This window comes from Impatiens glandulifera, chromosome 6 (assembly GCF_907164915.1).
Source record: "Impatiens glandulifera chromosome 6, dImpGla2.1, whole genome shotgun sequence".
Taxonomy (NCBI): domain Eukaryota; kingdom Viridiplantae; phylum Streptophyta; class Magnoliopsida; order Ericales; family Balsaminaceae; genus Impatiens; species Impatiens glandulifera.
In genome coordinates, this window is record NC_061867.1 from 39,382,518 (window position 1) to 39,406,141 (window position 23,624).

The window sequence follows — 23,624 nt, forward strand, 5'->3', positions numbered from 1 at the left end:
TCTTAAAATTTTACTTTTTTTAATGTCATTTATTTATTATTAGTTGTTTTTATATTTTATATAATAACATATAGTGAATAAAATTTTAAAGTAAAATATTACTGTTTTAAGAAAACACTATATTTTACGAATTTATAAATATGAAATTATTTTATTTAATTATTGATTTTAATTTTATTATTTATAATAAATTAAAATATATTAATTATATTTTATTTTATTTATAAAGGAGTTGAATTTTTAAAATTTAATTTTCAATTGTTGTTCCTTTCATATAATTAAAATAAGAATAAATATATTCTTATTAATTTTACATTTATATATTCATATAAATATATATGTATATATTATTATAAGGTTAAACATACAATTTTGAATAACAATTCATTAATATAAATTTTAAAAACAAATAATTATATTTATTTATTTATGTATGTATTGAAATTTTTATGGGAAGACAATGTAGAAAATAAATTGATTTGTGAGAATAAAATAACATTTTCTTCAATGGTTTTGTTTATTAATAAAAAAAAATAAAAAATTAGTTTTATAATTTGAATATAATAATTTGTGTGATTGAATAATCTTTCCTTTAATACACTTTTCATAAGATAAGTTGTAAGTTTTCTTGCAAAATAAAACTAACAAAAATTAAAATGGTTGGAATTTGTATTTATTGAAATAAACTAGCTCTAGAAGTTAGATAATATATTATTATGTTTAGAATAAAAATAAAAGTTAGAATCAAAAAAATGAGTATCATTTTTCTTGACAATAACTAATTCTAAAATTCATTTCTCGTGTGTTTTAATTTTGATTCAGATGATAATATTTATATTAATAATAATTATTGATAGATTATATATTTTAAAGAAAAATTTAGAATAATAATTTTACTAATTAAATTAAATATTCAGTTTACTTTATTTTTTTACTAAATAGATAAGATTTTAAAAGTTTGATTTTTAATGAGACCTTAATTAATTTTATTATGAAACATTTATTTTTTATGTAATTGATGTGATAATTGTGTTATAATTTTATCCTAAATTATAAAAATATTATAATCACAAAACAAGTAAGGAAAATATATTTCATTTATATATAATTAATTTTTGTTACTTTCTCAAATACAATCAATTATAATATCAAATGGTGAAATTATTTCTTTAAAGTTTATGAATTGAGGGTGGGCATGGTACCCAACAAACACATTTGAATGTGTTACAAGTTCCTCCTAATGTATGACCTTCACTAATACATTTATTATTGCATTGTTTAATCGCAAAGTAACAAATTCCTTTGAAAGTACCGCTACCAACTTCACATATTGACATCACTTGACCGTTCTCTACAAACATAGGTTAGAAAAATTAATTTAGTTATTCAATATATTGTCGTATATAACTAAATTATAATAAATATATATTGAATAAACTTACGAGAAATTAGAAGAGCTAACACGAAAGCAAAATTTAAGAGCAATTTATCCATGATATTATACAATGATGATATGTTTTACTTGGTGAGTTCATGAAATAAAAAATTATATTTATAGTAACTTGAAAATGAAAAACATGGTACATCATGTAATTGTATTTATGAACAAGATTTTTTTGATAATAATACTATAATATAGTAATTAAACGTTTTAATACTTTTCAATACACATCTCTTATCTTTAAATGGAAAACAAATATGTTTTATAAGATATATTGTATAGTAATCAATTAGTTTTAAGAAGATATATATTAAAATTTGAACTTTGAATTTATTTCCAGAAATTTTATTTGTTATTTTATAAAGGCAAATGTTCTATAATTTTATTATTAAAATAATAAATAAAATATTTTATACACTTTTAATTTGTTTAAATTTACTATTTAATTAGTTTATCTTACTAAAAGTAAGTGCGATTTATAAAAAAGATTTTCTTGATATACTATAATTGATTTGTGTTTTAGTGAGAAATTAAACTATTAAAAAATAAAAATTCAAAAAGAAATTGACGAAAGATTATTTTCAATTCTAATATTAATTATAGTAGTCAAAATCCTAATTTAACTTTACAAATTTAACGATTTAATAATTTTTAATTAGCTTAACAATTATGATATTAGTTGAATTTTTAACAAGTAAAACATAGATTTTAAATTTATAATTGTTAGATTTTACAATCTTATGAATTTTGAAATTGTTATAACTTTACTTCTCCGTTTTATTGATTTTAGAAAATAAAGTGATATTAAAAAAACAAATTTCTTATTCAAATAAATAAAATAATATAATAGATTTCTTAAAATTTTACTTTTTTTAATGTCATTTATTTATTATTATTTGTTTTTATATTTTATATAATAACATATAGTGAATAAAATTTTAAAGTAAAATATTACTGTTTTAAGAAAACACTATATTTTACGAATTTATAAATATGAAATTATTTTATTTAATTATTGATTTTAATTTTATTATTTATAATAAATTAAAATATATTAATTATATTTTATTTTATTTATAAAGGAGTTTAATTTTTAAAATATTAATTTTCAATTGTTGTTCCTTTCATATAATTAAAATAAGAATAAATATATTCTTATTAATTTTACATTTATATATTCATATAAATATATATGTATATATTATTATAAGGTTAAACATACAATTTTGAATAACAATTCATTAATATAAATTTTAAAAACAAATAATTATATTTATTTATTTATGTATGTATTGAAATTTTTATGGGAAGACAATGTAGAAAATAAATTGATTTGTGAGAATAAAATAACATTTTCTTCAATGGTTTTGTTTATTATTAAAAAAAAATAAAAAATTAGTTTTATAATTTGAATATAATAATTTGTGTGATTGAATAATCTTTCCTTTAATACACTTTGCATAAGATAAGTTGTAAGTTTTCTTGCAAAATAAAACTAACAAAAATTAAAATGGTTGGAATTTGTATTTATTGAAATAAACTAGCTCTAGAAGTTAGATAATATATTATTATGTTTAGAATAAAAATAAAAGTTAGAATCAAAAAAATGAGTATCATTTTTCTTGACAATAACTAATTCTAAAATTCATTTCTCGTGTGTTTTAATTTTGATTCAGATGATAATATTTATATTAATAATAATTATTGATAGATTATATATTTTAAAGAAAAATTAAGAATAATAATTTTACTAATTAAATTAAATATTCAGTTTACTTTATTTTTTTACTAAATAGATAAGATTTTAAAAGTTTGATTTTTAATGAGACCTTAATTAATTTTATTATGAAACATTTATTTTTTATGTAATTGATGTGATAATTGTGTTATAATTTTATCCTAAATTATAAAAATATTATAATCACAAAACAAGTAAGGAAAATATATTTCATTTATATATAATTAATTTTTGTTACTTTCTCAAACACAATCAATTATAATATCAAATGGTGAAATTATTTCTTTAAAGTTTATGAATTGAGGGTGGGCATGGTACCCAACAAACACATTTGAATGTGTTACAAGTTCCTCCTAATGTATGACCTTCACTAATACATTTATTATTGCATTGTTTAATCGCAAAGTAACAAATTCCTTTGAAAGTACCGCTACCAACTTCACATATTGACATCACTTGACCGTTCTCTACAAACATAGGTTAGAAAAATTAATTTAGTTATTCAATATATTGTCGTATATAACTAAATTATAATAAATATATATTGAATAAACTTACGAGAAATTAGAAGAGCTAACACGAAAGCAAAATTTAAGAGCAATTTATCCATGATATTATATAATGATGATATGTTTTACTTGGTGAGTTCATGAAATAAAAAATTATATTTATAGTAACTTGAAAATGAAAAATATGGTACATCATGTAATTGTATTTATGAACCAGATTTTTTTGATAATAATACTATAATATAGTAATTAAACGTTTTAATACTTTTCAATACACATCTCTTATCTTTAAATGGAAAACAAATATGTTTTATAAGATATATTGTATAGTAATCAATTAGTTTTAAGAAGATATATATTAAAATTTGAACTTTGAATTTATTTCCAGAAATTTTATTTGTTATTTTATAATGGCAAATGTTCTATAATTTTATTATTAAAATAATAAATAAAAATATTTTATACACTTTTAATATGTTTAAATTTACTATTTAATTAGTTTATCTTACTAAAAGTAAGTGCGATTTATAAAAAAGATTTTCTTGATATACTATAATTGATTTGTGTTTTAGTGAGAAATTAAACTATTAAAAAATAAAAATTCAAAAAGAAATTGACGAAAGATTATTTTCAATTCTAATATTAATTATAGTAGTCAAAATCCTAATTTAACTTTACAAATTTAACGATTTAATAATTTTTAATTAGCTTAACAATTCTGATATTAGTTGAATTTTTAACAAGTAAAACATAGATTTTAAATTTATAATTGTTAGATTTTACAATCTTATGAATTTTGAAATTATTATAACTTTACTTCACCGTTTTATTGATTTTAGAAAATAAAGAGATATTAAAAAAACAAATTTCTTATTCAAATAAATAAAATAAATAATCGATTTCTTAAAACATTACTTTTTTTAATGTCATTTATTTATTATTAGTTGTTTTTATATTTTATATAATAAAATATAGTGAATAAAATTTTAAAGTAAAATATTACTGTTTTAAGAAAACACTATATTTTACGAATTTATAAATATGAAATTATTTTATTTAATTATTGATTTTAATTTTATTATTTATAATAAATTAAAATATATTAATTATATTTTATTTTATTTATAAAGGAATTTCATTTTTAAAATTTTAATTTTCAATTGTTGTTCCTTTCATATAATTAAAATAAGAATAAATATATTCTAATTAATTTTACATTTATATATTCATATAAATATATATGTATATATTATTATAAGGTTGAACATACAATTTTGAATAACAATTCATTAATATAAATTTTAAAAACAAATAATTATATTTATTTATGTATGTATTGAAATTTTTATGGGAAGACAATATAGAAAATAAATTGATTTGTGAGAATAAAATAACATTTTCTTCAATGGTTTTGTTTATTAATAAAAAAAAAATACAAAATTAGTTTTATAATTTGAATATAATAATTTGTGTGATTGAATAATCTTTCTTTTAATACACTTTGCATAAGATAAGTGGTAAGTTTTCTTGCAAAATAAAACTAACAAAAATTAAAATGGTTGGAATTTGTATTTATTGAAATAAACTAGCTCTAGAAGTTAGATAATATATTATTATGTTTAGAATAAAAATAAAAGTTAGAATCAAAAAAATGAGAATCATTTTTCTTGACAATAACTAATTCTAAAATTCATTTCTCGTGTGTTTTAATTTTGATTCAGGTGATAATATTTATATTAATAATAATTATTGATAGATTATATATTTTAAAGAAAAATTAAGAATAATAATTTTACTAATTAAATTAAATATTCAGTTTACTTTATTTTTTTACTAAATAGATAAGATTTTAAAAGTTTGATTTTTAATGAGACCTTAATTAATTTTATTATGAAACATTTATTTTTTATGTAATTGATGTGATAATTGTGTTATAATTTTATCCTAAATTATAAAAATATTATAATCACAAAACAAGTAAGGAAAAAATATTTCATTTATATAGAATTAATTTTTGTTATTTTCTCAAATACAATCAATTATAATATCAAATGGTGAAATTATTTCTTTAAAGTTTATGAATTGAGGGTGGGCATGGTACCCAACAAACACATTTGAATGTGTTACAAGTTCCTCCTAATGTATGACCTTCACTAATACATTTATTATTGCATTGTTTAATCGCAAAGTAACAAATTCCTTTGAAAGTACCGCTACCAACTTCACATATTGACATCACTTCACCGTTCTCTATAAACATATGTTAGAAAAATTAATTTACTTATTCACTATATTGTCGTATTTAACTAAATTATAATAAAAATATATTGAATAAACTTACGAGAAATTAGAAGAGCTAACACCAAAGCAAAATTTAAGAGCAATTTATCCATAATAATATACAATGATGATATATTTTACTTGGTGAGTTGTTAATGAAATAAAAAATTATATTTATATTAACTTGAAAATGAAAAAAATGGTACATCATGTAATTATATTTATGAACAAGATTTTTTTGATAATAATACTATAATATAGTAATTAAACGTTTTAATACTTTTCAATACATCTCTTATCTTTAAATGGAAAACAAATATGTTTTAATAAGATATATTTTATAGTAATCAATTAGTTTTAAGAAGATATATATTAAAATTTGAACTTTGAATTTATTTCCAGAAATTTTATTTGTTATTTTATAATGGCAAATGTTCTATAATTTTATTATTTAAATAATAAATAAAAAAAATTTATACACTTTTAATATGTTTAAATTTATTATTTAATTATTTTATCTTACTAAAAGTAAGTGCGATTTATAAAAAAGATTTTCTTGATATACTATAATTGATTTGTGTTTTAGTGAGAAATTAAACTATTAAAAAATAAAAATTCAAAAAGAAATTGACAAAAGATTATTGTCAATTCTAATATTAGTTATAGTAGTCAAAATCCTAATTTAACTTTACAAATTTAACCATTTAATAATTTTTAACTAGCTTAAAAATTCTGATATTAGTTAAATTTTTAACAAGTAAAACATAGATTTTAAATTTATAATTGTTAAATTTTACAATCTTATGAATTTTGAAATTATTATAACTTTACTTTTCGGTTTTATTAATTTTAAAAAATAAAGTGATATTAAAAAACAAATTTCTTATTCAAATAAATAAAATAATGTTAGATAAAATTAGATCGGTTAAATAGAACTTAACAAAAACAAATCTTTTGTGCAGGAACAGTTAAAGAATTCAACCTGTCAAGTTACTCAACCGGTCAAGTTATTCAACCGGTCAAGCAACCCAACCGAACAAAAACCTGACCGAACAAGAAGATAAGACCGGTCAAATCAGAAGGCCAAAATCATTGAATATTCGGCCAATCTGAAGTTATTGAAAAACCGGAAGTCATCCGGTTAATATAAACAACCGACCAGTACAAATAGATACTTCGAGTATCTGTTAAGGATGATACCGAAGGGACAGACTTTAGTATTGCCATATTCATACAAGTCTGAAGAAAGTATGCATGCTGCAGAAGATCGTCCGACAAGATCTTTCCGCTCCAGGATAAATCAGCGGCGCAATCCTCCAGGTACAGACAACTGTCCAACCGACAGTTGCCATACTAAGTAAAAGACAAACCTAGCCGGTTTGACCTAAACACTGGAAATCAAGACCGCCAGGTCTGAAGCCTAGACCGCCAGGTCTGAATCAAGACCGCCAGGTTTGAATCACTGAACATCTGCTCAACCAATCAGATTCAAGGAAATAAAATATGACCGTTGGCACATTTCACCTATAAAAGAAGGAGCTGAAGAGGAATAAAGGTAGCACAAGAAACAAGTCAACGAATCCTACCAACTACAAGCTCTAAGATCTATTGCAAGTTTATTTCTCTACAAGGTTTTAGAGACTAAGTGTTTATTTGAAGAGTGATTACAATTTCGGTTAAAATTGTACGAGTGTTATCGAGCAGAAAATAAGTCTCGATCGGATTGTGTTTGTGTATTCCTTAGTGAATATCCTTCTCGCGGTTTCGAGAGGAAGGGGTGACGTAGGAGTTTATCTCCGAACATCCATAAAAACATATCTTGTTATTTACTTTCTGTCAGTCTTACATTCTAACTGATTCTACCTAAACCGACTTACTGAGTTCCAAAACCGACCCACCCAACTCCAAAACCGACTTCATCCAAATTCGGTTCTGCCTATCTTTTGTGTGTGTGCTGCTTCAACCTGAAACAAACCACTTCCGCACTTGAACTCGGTTCAAGGGTTTGTGACAGTTTGTGTAGTATTGAAACCCCGGTGTTAATCTCTAACCGGATTAATCACCAACATTTGAGTGAGACGCGCTAACCGGCCAGACCCCGGTCCCCCAGCCGCGACCCGTATCCTAACAATTGGTATCAGAGTAGTTAGTTTCATTACTCAAGCAGCATGTCGTTTGATAGGCCCCCAATGCTAGAAGGTGACGACTTTGCCAACTGGAAGGCACGCGTGCACCTACATTTAATCATCATGGATGACGAGATGCAGTTCATCCTGACCGAAGGACCGGTAAAGATTGATAGAGAAAGAAAAGATTGGACAACTGAAGACAGGAGAAGAAACAATCTGGACAACCATGCCAGAAACCGCATCTCTAACGGTTTGTGACAGGAATACGTTTTGCAAGGTCCAAGATTACAAAACCGCAAAGGAAATATGGGAAGCGGTGATTCAAATTCATGAGGGAAATGAAAGAACCAAGGAAAACAAGATAGGTGGCTACCCAGAAGTTTGAAAACATCAAGATGAGACCGAGAGAAACAATGAGAGAATACAGTGACCGGTTCACAGATGTGATAGACGAGCTATCAACTCTTGGCAAGAAGTATGACAACAAGGAAGTCATCATGAAAGCACTAAGATCTCTTCCAAGTGCATGGGATATAAAGACAATGGTGATGAGGGAATCAAACTGTCTAAGCAAGATGAAGCTACACGATGTATTCGAAGATCTTAAGGCATATGAGTTTGAAATGAGATCTAGGACTGAAGATAAACTCTCAGCCTCAACCTCAATCAGAGCATTGGTCACATCCACAGAACCTGTTGCTCCTGCACCGATCAGAACCGCTGAACAGTTCACCAGGATGCCATGGCAATGCTTGCACAGAAATTTGGTCGATTCATGAAGAGAAGCCAACCGACAAACAACAACAACTACAACTACGGTGACAAATTTAATATTAGATGTTATAACTGCAATTGTTTGGGACATTTCAGGTGAGAATGTAGAAAACCAAGACGGGATGACCGAAAACCGGACGATCAGAATCACCGACATAACTATCAACAAACCGGTGAAGGAAGTGAAGTTCAGAAAGAACTGATAGCCGATGATGGAGGAAGTTTATGGCTCATAGTGACAGTGATGATGAACTTACATGCCTCATGGCAAATGAGGAACAGGTATTCGACTCTCCCTGTGAAGAATTTACTAAAGATGAGTTATTTAATGCACTGAATGATATGGTAGCAGAGTATAAGAACCTATTAACATTAATACCTACCCAACTCAACTTTAGAACCGACCCCATAGCACCTACCTTGACCGAACCAAAAATCATCCAACCTGATAGAATCCTGGAAACCGAGATAGCACCGGAACTATCTTCTGAGACCAAACAGTTCGAGGAATCAGTCCAAGAGCTGACCGAAGAGGATGAGGCCCGAATCCAGTATCGAATAGCCGCATGGAAAAGATCCAGTTAAATGGTGAATAGAATGTGTAAATATAATAGACATCCCAAGTACATGTTCGGTCTTGGATACAAGAACCATAGATCCATCAACCGGAACCATTCCAACAACATGAGGCTCACAAAGGATAACCTTCCCTTTGTAAGCTTTGTCAAGAGTTCCTTAACCGACGAAGAGGAATTAAGTGCCTCATATCCGGAACACGAACTAATCTATGTAGGTCCAACTGATTCCGAAAATGGCTTCACCTTGAGAAGAGGAAAGCCAACCGGCCCAAAGGTAAGAAAGTCGAACCACATAGGTTAAACCAAAAGCCACCTCTAAATAAGGCACCTTTAGGGAAGTAGAAAGACTCCAAACCAAGTGCAGGAAAACTAGCTAGAACCATAACCACGAAAGTTGTTCGACTTATTAAAGTCTGGATACTTAAGGGACTAATCGCTTGTGGACCCAAGTAAATGTGGGTACCAAATAGTTGTAAATATGTATATTTTGCAGGATTTGAAGAAACGGCTAGGAAACTTCGAGTGGTACCTGGATAGCGGTTGTTCCAGACACATGACTGGGAACAACAATCTTCTAACCGACATCAGAATAGAAACCGGTGCAATGATTACCTTCGGTGATAACTCAAAAGGTAGAACTGTGGGCAAGGGTAAGATTGTCCATGGTAATTTAACAATTGATAATGTACTGTTAGTTGAAAACCTACATTTTAACATGTTAAGCATTAGCCAAATGTGTGATGCTGGATACACTGTAGAATTCCTTAACATGCATGCTTAGTTAAAAACTCTCAAGGTATCATACTGCTAACTGGAAATAGGTTAGGAAATATTTACAAGGTAGATTGGAAAAATAAAGTAGAATATCCTGTCTGCATGGTGGCTAAAACTGATCAAACATGGCTATGGCATAAACGACTAAATCATCTAAACCTGAAAACCTTAAACTACATCCGCGGTAAAAAGCTAGTTGAAGGAATTCCTGATATAGTATTTAATAAGGATAAAGTTTGTTCAGCATGTCAGATGGGTAAACAAACTAAGTCAACTTTTAAGAGTAAGGGACACATTCAATCTAACCGATGTTTAGATCTCCTTCACATGGACTTATTTGGACCGATTAGGGTCGTCAGCCTAGGAGGTATGCTGTATACTATGGTAGTTGTTGATGATTATTCTAGGTATACATGGGTAATATTCTTGGCATCCAAACGTGAAACCGCATCAAATTTGATTACACTACTTAAACGTTTACAAAATGAAAAATCAACACGCATCAACAATATTAGGAGTGATAGAGGAACCGAATTTACAAATAGTACTCTAAATGCATTTCTTGATGAATTCGGTATTAGACATGAGTTGTCTAGTGTTAGGACTCCTCAACAGAACGGCCTGGCTGAGAGAAGAAACCGAACTCTCAAGGAAGCCGCACGGTCCATGATAGCCGATTCGGGTATTGCCCAGAAATTCTGGGCTGAGGCTATCAATACTACATGTCACACACAAAACCGGTCTCTGATTAACAAGTTTCACAACAAAACACCGTATGAAGTATACTTTGATAGGGTTCCTAACCTTAGGTATCTTAAAATTTTCGGGTGTAAATGCTACATTCACATAAATGGCAAAACCTACCTATCCGCTTTTGATGCAAAATCCGATATTGGGATCATGTTAGGTTACTCTGCAGTCAGTAAAGCTTATAGAGTGTACAATACTAGAACTTTAATCGTGGAGGAATCACTTCATGTCGTTTTCGAAGAATCGGTTGAAAGCAACACTGCATCATCCTTTGATCTACACAACAGATTGGAAAACAACAATATCCACTCTGATAGTGAAGATGAAATCCAATTTTTCAGACGGTTTGTCCATGACCAAATGGGTAATAATGAAACCCAGCTGGATCAAGCTGTCATACGGCAGGAAGCTGACACCTCAGTTCAAACTGAGGAAATCGGTCGGTCTGACACTCTTGTTCAGCCTACCGATATGTCTAACCTTGATCAAGTAAACGGTGATTTGGTAGACACTCCTGAACCGAATCTCAAAAGGAACACAAATCATCCTCCTGAGCTAATTATAGGAGATCCTTCGGAACCAGTTCGAACTAGGCGACAAATCCTGGAGGAATACTTTAATTCCACTTTTATATCCCAGATTGAGCCGAAAAGAGTGGATGAAGCATTGTCAGATCCGGATTGGATCTTGGGAATGCAAGAAGAGTTAAACCAGTTTGAGAGTAATAAAGTCTGGTACCTAGTCCTAGACCGAAAGATCAACCGGTCATAGGAACAAGATGGGTATTTAGAAATAAACTCAATGAAGACAGTTTGGTCACGAGGAACAAGGCCAGATTAGTGGCACAAGGATACAAACAGGAATAAGGCATTGATTTTGAAGAATCATTTGCCCCTATAGCTAGGATTGAAGCCATTAGGATTTTTCTGGCTTTTGTTGCTTTCAAAAATTTTAAAGTTTTTCAAATGGATGTCAAAAGTGCATTTTTGAATGGTGAACTACGTGAAGAAGTATATATCGAACAACCACCCGGTTTTAAAAATGCTGACCTTCCTAATCATGTATACCGCTTAAATAAAGCATTGTACAGTTTCAAGCAAGCTCCTAGAGCTTGGTTTTATACACTAACCGCATTTTTGTTAAAACATGATTTCACCATCGGTTCGGTGGACAAAACACTATTTAAATTTGAGAAAAAAGAACATATCCTACTTGTTCAAATATATGTAGATGATATCATATTCGGATCAACCGATCCTAAGCTATGTGAAAAATTCTCAATCTTGATGACTAACAAATTTGAGATGAGTATGATGGGAGAATTAAGTTTCTTCCTTGGTCTTCAGGTTAAGCAACTCGAAAAAGGAACCTTCATAAGCCAACCTAAATACACAAAGGAACTTCTAAAGAAATTTGGGATGGACACATGCTCTTCAGCAGCTACCCCAATGAGCTCATCAATCAAATTGGACAAGGATGATGACGGTCAGGCAGTAGATCTGACGGCATACCGAGGAATCATCGGTTATCTCCTATACCTGATAGCAAGTAGACCGGATATACTATTTGCGGTCGGTGTGTATGGAAGATTCCAGGCTAACCCAAAACAGTCTCATTACACAGCCGCAAAGTGAATCTTGAAATACCTAAAGGGAACTCCTGAAGTCGGTCTGTGGTATCCAAAGGACTCATCTTTTAATCTCACAAGTTACTCAGATGCAGACTATGCAGGTTGTAAGGTTGACAGAAAATGTACCAGCGGAACATGCCAATTCCTAGGTGATCGGTTTATTTCATGGCACAACAAGAAACAAACATCAGTCGCCACGTCAACCGCAGAAGCTGAATATCTGGCAGCCGGAAGTTGTTGTTCACAACTTCTATGGATTCAACAACAACTGAAGGACTTCGGTATCACAGCCGAAAAATCTCCGATATTCTGTGATAACACAAGTGCAATAGCAATCACATATAATCCGGTTCTATACTCTGGAACCAAACACATCGACATAAGGCATCACTTCATCCGGGAACATGTCATGTTGAAGCATATCCGGCTGGAATACGTATCAACAGAACAACAAGTAGCCAATATCTTCACAAAGCCCCTGCAGGAAGCTAAGTTTTCTCACTTCAGAAACATACTTGGCTTAACCGATCTTAGTCAGCTTATCTCTTCACATGCCTAAAAGGGAAATTGGTTCGAACAGACAAAACCGGTAGTTCTTCCTAAATTATCAGATTCCAAATTCACCAAGGTATCTATTGAAGAACCGCTTTGTCTATCGGTTACAACAAACCGACCGGTTACTTAGTGCATGCACCAAATAACCGCATCAGAACGAATGACTGAAAATCAACCAGTTTGGAAATAGTTTACTTCGGATTATTTGGCCTCCGAACAAAAGTGAAATAATTATCTGTGTTTAGGTTTATCTGTTCTGAAAAGTTACCTTTTCAAAGCAAAATAGTCATACCTCAAAAGACGTGAAGATATGATATCTTTCACCGTCCAGGCCTATGACTCACATCCTAGGTTGTAGACATGCTTATTCCATGCAATATGTTTTATTCTACAGTCAATAGATCCGATCACCTGGTAGCTATTGGATAATACTATCATCCCTCCACTAATATTTAAGTTAGGTAAACATCAGACAAAATACTCACAAGTATCAACCTATCCTCTCACTAAGACAAAATGTCTCAGTTTCCAAACATCCTTCAAGTGAATTTCGATTCAGTTCAAGGTACAGAGCATTATGAAGTCTTCAAGATGATTAAGTCACTTGAAGACACTGGTCTAAAACACTTTCTAGATGACAAACATGTCATCTTTCCCGAAATCGTCCTGGAATTTTTCTACAATGCCAAGGTTTTCCGAGGTACACCTCACTTCGACACCCACATTCAGTCCAAGGTCGGAGGAACCGTGTTTGATTTCACAGAAAGTGACTTCGCCAAATGCTTCAATCTTCCGAAGCAAGGGCTCACCGACCTAAACGTTCCGGCTGAACTAAAGGCCGAGATTTCCTTAAGCTTTTCTCGGTCAAACCGTCCGGTCGGTGACCATGGTGTTAGGTCATCTCTGAGGGTTGAATATCAGCTACTCAATGACATCATCGGTTGAGGCATCCTAGGTAAGGATGTGACCAACACCTACTGTGCTGCAATTTTTAACATAATTACGGCTATCACAACAGATACGCCAGTCAACTGGTCCAGGGTGTTGTTCGATGTCCTGATCTGGATGATCGGCATTCGTCAAACCGGCCTTATTCCCCAGATCAGCTGCCTACTTATGGAACTCGGGGTTCCACTCTGTCCGGGTGAATGGTTGAACCAGGCCCAGGTCATAACCTAGGAGGTTGTCGACTCATTTTATGAACGGTTCGAGAAGACATGGAAGAGGAAGAACCGACACCTCAACTCCTCCGGCAATTAAGTCATTCCTTCCTACAACCGGTCATTTTGCTGCACGAATCGGTTGTAGCGCTATAATCATTTCGGCTTAGACTATGTTTCCTTTCGGTTTAAACTATGTCCCTTTTGGTTTCCTGTATTTCTCTCTCATTAATGAAAAGTAACTTTCAACTTCCAACTACATGGGAAATTACACAAACTTAGTTACTTTCTAACTAGATTCTCCACCTCGAGCTTCGCAACCTGTCAAAAGTAACTCCTTCCCAAGGAGTTTTGGAAACATAAATATTCCCTTCATAAAAAGACAAAACTGATTCTCTGCATTAAATGCCCCAATTTCTCACCCGGATAAAGATTGAGATGATTGCCGGTTTGGTCAACAGCATCAAAATCAACTGGGCGAAGGTGATTTTCGCAAACTTATGTGAGATGGTGGATCCGGCATCCAATCGGTCATGGGGATACGCCATCCCACTCGGTAAACTGATGCGTCACTTCAACATAAACACCGGCCCTGGTGTTTTCCTCGCCCCCAGCAAAGTTATAAAATCCCATCAGTTTATTAAACCGGAGGACAAGCAAGGCAAAAAGAAGGCCTTAAGTTCTACAAGCGGCCGAAAGAAGAAAGGAGTTAGTAAGAAGCAGCTACGGTCAAAGAAAAATCTGGAAGCAAGAGGGAGAAGCAACCAACCGGATTGGCTAATCCGCAGTCCGACACCCTCAACACTGAAATTTCGGCATACAGCTCTGGGCGAACCGTTTCACAACACACCGGAGAAGATCAGACCGGCAAAGGGAAAAGACCAATAGTCGAAGACCAATCGGTCCGACATGATGATGTTAATGCCGGCTCAAACAGACTACAGGAGGAAGATAAATCCGCGGATGAACACACCCGGTAAACGACCGAGGACCTCGTCAGTAGAATCATGGACGAGATTGATGAGCAGGCTCACGCGGCAACCAACGTCTACTATCAATGGGCCCTACACCGGCATCGAATATTCTACAAAAACATGCTAACAGATCTCACGGTTGACCGGAAATTCGAGAAGCTGGTTGAGATGGAGGCGGAGGTAGTCCACCTCACAAAGGCTTAGAGCGTCATGACCGCCCTAGGACTAAGTAGGATGGTCGAACCGCATGCTCGGTTACTGGGGCTCACCGAACACATCAGACGTCTCCAAGAAAAGCATATCCCAGGGACAGCGGACTCTCAACTTGAGCTTTTGGTGTTAGATATGCTAGCGGTCAAGGAAAGGGAACTGACCGAGGAGATGGCACAGCTAGAAGCGGAGCCCGAGCACCAGGAGACGTTGAACTTCTCCAGATCCCCACCTAAGGATGATGGCGGTCAGAATCCGACCGAAAATGAGCATTCCTCTCCTCCCCCGGAACAGGAAATCAACAGCACCGAACTCAGGACGGGTACACCGCTCACTGACCAACGAGTCTCTGTTCAAAGCGGGGATTCCGTACCGGCTATAACGGAAGATAGGGTAAAGAACCTTATCGAAGAATTTGTCAATACCGTCATTCGGCCGTGGCAAAAGTAGATCAAAGAAACTACGGCTAAATCAGTCGAGTTGATTGAGTCGACAAACAAAGAGCTAAAAACCGCGGTTGGACGGATCACGTCCGTTGAAGACAATTACGGCATGACCGATCAGTTGTACAGCGGTCATCTTCATAGAACTAAGGCATTGGAGGAGGCGACTAAGAAACTGGTGACCGACCTCGCTCTTACCAGCAAAGGTCGGTGTGACAGAACAATCCCAAGTAACAACCGATCAAAGGCTGAAGAAGGTTGATGAGGATCTGGCTCAATCCGGTGCCCAAGCCAACTCTACACTTGAGAGGGTGGTAATGCTTGAGGGAAAACGGGTCAAGACCGAAGCCGAACTAAAGACGGTCACAGAACAGGTGGCGGAATTGATAGCCGCAAAACTGGCAGCCGACAAAGCACTCGAGGAGGCAAATGCGCTCGCGGCCCAGAAGCTTCAGGATGCCTTGGACGAGCAAAACCGCCTTCAAAAGGAAACGGCGGTGGCAGATGCGGACCTGGCCGGACGTCTGCAGACATTAGAAAACATGGGACCGGCCATTGCGGTTCAGTAGAATGAAGACGCGGCTCGACTAATCGGCCAACAGACTGCATACAATGACTTCGCCGAGGCTCATCACAAGTCCAAAGAGGTTGCTCCCCCGTCCGGTCCGACTACAAGAAAGAGAAAGAATTCTTCCAAGAGGGCGGAGGTTTCAAGGTTATTGGACAGAGTTACTGACACGGTTATCGACCCTCCAATCAACCCGGTCTCGCAAAATGATGTAGATCTCGAGGACGAAGGCGTACCGCTAACTAAAAGACCGCGAGTTTTTGAAGTAGCCCAATCAGATCATTTGCTCCACCGGCTTCTCCCTTCACCGGCACTTCAGGTGGTCAATGATCCTCCTCCAGGCCGGTTCCAGCGGTCAAGGGTAAAGCAACTACTGAACAGCTGGAAAAATTCTTGCCGCCCAGATCAAAGAAATAGGGGCTTTCTTTCTTTATATTTCCTATGTTTACTTTAGTTTAACTTCATATATATCAAGTATTTTTACCTTAGTATATTTCATATATATATATCGAGTATTTTTGGAAACCGGCCTACATTTGCATTCTTACATAGTTTTGAATATTTTAAGTAAAATAATCAAAAAGGGAGAAATTGTTAGATAAAATATAAAAAAATTCGGGTCAATATAAAATTTTTCCAAAACTTTTCTCAAAATTTTCCCAAAATTTTTCGAAAAATTCTTCTAAGTCAGTTTCCAAAAATCCGGCCAAATAAACTTTTAAAAACAACCGGCCTACTTTTGTATTCTTACATAGTTTTAATATTTTAAATAAATAATCAAAAAGGAGAAATTGTTAGATAAAATATAAAAAGTTTCGGGTCAATATAAAATTTTTCCAAAACTTTTTCTCAAAATTTTACCAAAATTTTTCGAAAAATTCTTCTAAGTCAGTTTCCAAAAATCCGGCCAAATAAACTTTTAAAAACAACTGGCCTACTTTTGTATTCTTACATAGTTTTAAATATTTTAAATAAAATAATCATAAAGGAAGAAATTGTTAGATAAAATTAGATCGGTTAAATAGAACTTAACAAAAACAAATCTCTTGTGCAGGAACAATTAAAGAATTCAACCGGTTAAGTTACTCAACCGGTCAAGTTACTCAACAGGTCAAGTTACTCAACCGGTCAAGCAACCCAACCGAATAAAAACCTGACCGAACAAGAAGATAAGACCGGTCAAATCAGAAGGCCAAAATCATTGAATATTCGGCCAATTTGAAGTTATTGAAAAACCGAAGTCATCTGGTTAATATAAACAACCGACCAGTACAAATAGATACTTCGAGTATCTGTTAAGGATGATACCAAAGGGACAGACTTTAGTATTGCCATATTCATACAAGTCTGAAGAAAGTATGCAGGCTGCAGAAGATCGTCCGACAAGATCTTTCCACTCCAGGATAAATCAGAGGCGCAATCCTCTAGGTACAGGCAACTGTCCAACCAACAATTGTCATACTAAGTAAAAGACAAACCTAGCCGGTTTGACCTACACACTGGAAATCAAGACCGCCAGGTTTAAAGCCTAGACCGCCAGGTCTGAATCAAGACCGTCAGGTCCGAATCACTGAACCTCTACTCAACCAATTAGATTCAAGGAAATGAAATGTGACCGTTGGCACATTTCACCTATAAAAGAAGGAGCTGAAGAGGAATAAAGGTAGCACAAGAAACAAGTCAACGAATCCTACCAACTACAAGCTCTAAGATCTATTGCAAGTTTATTTCTCTACAAGGTTTTAGAGCCTAAGTGTTTATTTGAAGAGTGATTACAATTTCGGTTAAAATTGTACGAGTGTTATCGAGCAGAAAATAAGTCTCGATCGGATTTTATTTGTGTATTCCTTAGTGAATATCCTTCTCGCGGTTTCGAGGGGAAGGGGTGACGTAGGAGTTTATCTCCGAACATCCATAAAAACCTGTCTTGTTATTTACTTTCTGCCAGTCTTACATTCTAACCAATTCCACCTAAACCGACTTACTGAGTTCCAAAACCGACCCACCCAACTCCAAAACCGACTTCATCCAAATCCAGTTCTGCCTATCTTGTGTGTGTGTGTGTGCTGCTTCAACCTGAAACAAATCACTTCCGCACTTGAACTCGGTTCAAGGGTTTGTGGCAGTTTGTGTAGTATTGAAACCCCGGTGTTAAATCTCTAACCGGATTAATCACCAACATTTGAGTGAGACGCGCTAACCGGCCAGACCCCGGTCCCCCAGCCGCGACCTAGATCCTAACAAATAATATAATCGATTTCTTAAAACTTTACTTTTTTTAATGTCATTTATTTATTATTAGTTGTTTTTATATTTTATATAATAACATATAGTGAATAAAATTTTAAAGTAAAATATTACTGTTTTAAGAAAACTCTAGATTTTACGAATTCATAAATATGAAATTATTTTATTTAATTATTGATTTTAATTTTATTATTTATAATAAATTAAAATATATTTATTCTATTTTATTTATAAAAGAGTTTAATTTTTAAAATTTTTATTTTCGATTGTTGTTTCTTTCATATAATTAAAATAAGAATAAATATATTCTTATTAATTTTACATTTATATATTAATATAAATATATATATGTATATATTATTATAAGGTTAAACATACAATTTTGAATAACAATTCATTAATATAAAATTTAAAAACAAATAATTATATTTATTTGTTTATGTATGTATTGAAATTTTTATGGGAAGACAATATAGAAAATAAATTGATTTGTGAGAATAAAATAATATTTTCTTCAATGGTTTTATTTTTTAATAAATAAATAAAAAAATTAGTTTGATAATTTGAATTTAATAAACAGTGACGCAAATAGTATGGCTTTCCGCCCCTCTCCCGTCATTATTATTAGTGAGGGTTTTCGTTGTCAAAATCGTCACTAATAGTTAGGTTTCTCTGCGCTTTCCCATCATTTTAAAAAAGATTATCAGCTACGGCGATCGCATAATATCGTGGTTGATATTATAGATTATCAGCCACGACATTATGCTATCGTGGTTGATATTCTAAAGACTATTAAGGACGGTGATAGCATAATGTCGTTATTGATAATCTATAATATCAACCATGACACCGACAAATACTATGGCTAATATTCTAAAGACTATTAAGGACGACGATAGCATAATGTTGTGGTTGATAATTTATATTATCAGCCACGACACTGACAAATGATGTGGCTGATATTATAAAGACTATCAGACATGGAATTATGCTACTGTCGTTCCTAATAGTTTATCATATCAACGACTTGCCGACAAATATCGTCGTTGACATTCTTTGCCAAATAAGTTTTATGGTCTTTAAATAGCACGCTCCTCTCTCAATTCTTCTTAAGGAATTTTCTCAATGATCATCAATATTTTCTAGGAAATCTCCATCTTCAATTGGTTAGAAGGAAATTAAAGATGGAGATTTCTCAAGAGAGCCTGATTGTCTATTGGTTAAAAGCACTTCTCCTTAAGGAATTTTCTCAATGATCATCAATCTCTTCTGGTAAATCTTCATCTTCAATTGGTTAGAAGGAAATTAAAGATGGAGATTTCCTAGAAGAGCCTGGTTGTCTATTGTCTAATCAAGTCATCCATCAATGTGGTTTATTTAATTAGTTTATTATTATCGATATATAAATTTTTCCTTCACTACTTGGATCATCATCGTTTCTTTTGACCCATCTTCTTCACTCCATGTAGGAACTGAAAGAGTTTCTAATGGATATTCATAAGTAATCGCATTCGTGTTCGTGGCTATAAGAAATTTATCAAATAATATGAAATTATGTTGCGAAATGAGATGGAGAAGATGCGCGGAGAAAATTTATTCAGTTTTGAGGAAAGTTGTTGAAGAAGGTGGTGTTACACGTTTCGAGATTGATTCTTTTGTTAAGCATATAACAAGATAGATAAAAAATCTTAAGATATGATTTGGTATAGGATTGTGTAACCATTTTCAAAAAATAAAATGATATGATATGATGCTGCAATATTTTAATTATGATTCCAAAATAAATATATAATTGAGGATTGTGAGGAGTAATAGTGACATTTGATCTTGAAATATTCAACAAAACTCTATTTTAAATTTGAAGTATCTACTTTAATTTATTCACATTTTTCATTAGTCATTCAAAATTTTCAATATTCAAAATAATCAATCAATTTCATTTTCATTAGCTTATCATTAGACTTTATAGGTATATAAAAAAGATTAGTAGCGTTTCAAGGGGAGTTTCTGCTAAATTTGGTGGGAAATATGTGAAAACGTCGTTAAATGAACTATTTTTCCAAATAAAATAAAACGAATTTACAGGTACGAACATATTTATTTTGTTTTAGTTGTATGAAAAATGGTAATTTTGAAGAGGTGAGGATATTGACGGTACTAATATTTGATTTGTAACAAATATAGGTTGAAAATATTTAAGCACGAAAACTAGAAGATGTTGTTAAATTGATTTAGATTTTAGAATTAACAGTTGATCAACTTTACACTCTCAACTTACATTATAGATATGAAAGAACTTGAAAAAACTGTTATAAGAAAAAATATAATTGATCTTTGTAAATTCTCTTCAAATAAACCCCACTTTGTTCTTGTGGATGCTCTAGCCTAAATGGGTAACTAATACAACTAGGAAAATTTACGTGCGATGCACACGGATAAGAATAAAAACAAAATAAATTAAAAAAATTACAATAATATTTATTCAATGTTTAAATTTTTTAATAAATCACGATTAATATATTAAAATAAAAAATATAACGCTTTCATTCCACATTTTATTCACTTCGATAAAACAACTTATTTCTCACATGTTTTATCACATATTTTTTCCGAATAAATCTCTCATATCGTGACTTTACACTTTCACTTTGTCAATCAAATATTTGATTTATATTTTTTTAATAATTAGCATCGTGACCTCACACTTTGGTCAATCAAATGTTTGATTCATATTTATTTAGCACTTTCAAATAATATTGGTCTATTATCCCTCGGTAAATCACATCTCAATCACACTTGGTTAAAGGTTGTATTTGTTTTATTAGGTTACAAGTTCGAAACATACAAATAACATTTTTAATTTTATTTTTAACCGTTTTAAGTTTATGGATGGGTCAACCCACAATCTGACCCAAGTATTCATTTACTCTCACATAAATATCCAAATTAACCACAACTCTCGACCCGGCAATCCGGACACTTTAAAAATTAAGCATAATTATATATATATATATATATTAGTTAGTTAAAAATTTGAACTTTTATTGTTAAAATGTCTCGCGTTCATCAAATTTGGTGTCGAATCTTAAATATAAAGTGTTGTTAGCCTAGTTGGTTAAAGGGTTGTACTTATTTTGTTAGGTTGCAAGTTCGAAACATACAAATAGCATTTTAATTTTATTTTTAACTGTTTTATGTTTATGGGCGGGTCAACCCACAATCCGATCCAAGTATCCATTTACTCTCACATGAATATCCAAATTAACCACAACTCTCAACCCGGCAATCCGGACACTTTAAAAATTAAGCATCATTATATATATATATATATATAGATTAGTTAGTTAAAAAGTTGAACGTATATTGTTAAAATGTCTCGCGTTCATCAAATTTGGTGTTAAATTTAAAATATAAAGTGTTATTATCCTAGTTGGTTAAAATGTTGTATTTGTTTTGTTATGTTTCAAGTTCGAACCATACCTATAACATTTTTAATTTTATTTTTAACCGTTTTATGTTTATTGGCGGGTCAACCCACAATATCACCCAAGTATTCATTTACTATCACATATATATATCCAAATTAACCACAGCTCTCGACCCAACAATACGGACACTTTAAAAATTAAGCATCATTATATATATATATAGATTAGTTAGTTAAAAAGTTAGACTTATATTGTTAAAATGTCCCGCGTTCAACAAATTTGGTGTTGAGTTTAAATTATAAAATCTTATTAGCCTAGTTGGTTAAAATTGTTGTACTTATTTTTATTAGGTTGCAATTTCGAACCATACCGATAAAATTTTTAATTTTATTTTTAACCGTTTTAAGTTTATGGGTGGATCAACCAACAATCCGACCCAATTATCCATTTACTCTCACATATATATCCAAATTAACCACAGTTTTCGACCCGGCAATCCGGACACTTTAAAAATTAAGCATCATTATATATATATATATATATATATAGATTAGGTAGTTAAAATGTTGAACTTATATTGTTAAAACGTTCTGCGTTTATCAAATTTGGTGTTGAATTTAAAATATAAAGTGTTATTAGCCTAGTTGGTTAAAGTGTGGTACTTATTTTATTAGGTTGCAAGTTCAACCATACTTATAGCATTTTAAATTTTATTTTTAACCGTTTTAAGTTTATGGGCGAGTCAACCCACAATCCGACCCAAGTATCCATTTACTCTCACATATATACCCAAATTAATCACATCTCTTAACCCGTCAATCCGGACACTTTAAAAATTAAGCATCATTATATATATAGATTAGTTAGTTAAAAAGTTGAACTTATATTATTAAAATGTCCCGCGTTCATCAAAGTTGGTGTTGAATTTAAAATATAAAGTGTTAATAGCCTAATTGGTTAAAGGGTTGTACTTGTTTTGTTAGGTTGCAAGTTCAAACCATACCTATAGAATTTTTAATTTTATTTTTAACCGTTTTAAGTTTATGGGCGGGTCAACCTACAATCCGACCCAAGTATAGTCTCACATATATATCCAAATTAATCACAGCTCTTGACCTAGCAATCCGGATACTTTAAAAATTAATCATCATTATATATAGAGAGAGAGATTTTAAATCATTAAGTTGCGTTTTCATACATATCCACCAAAACACCATTGATTAATTGTTTTCACACATATCCCACCGAAACACTATTAATAATATAACATATTAGTGTCGGCATTAACCTACACTTCACTTTCACCTTCGACTTCACCTCCACCTCCACCTCCACCTCCACCTCCACCTCCACCTCCACCTCCACCTCCACCTCTACCTCCACCTCCACCTCCACCTCCACCTCCACCTCCACCTCCACCTCCACCTCCACCTCCA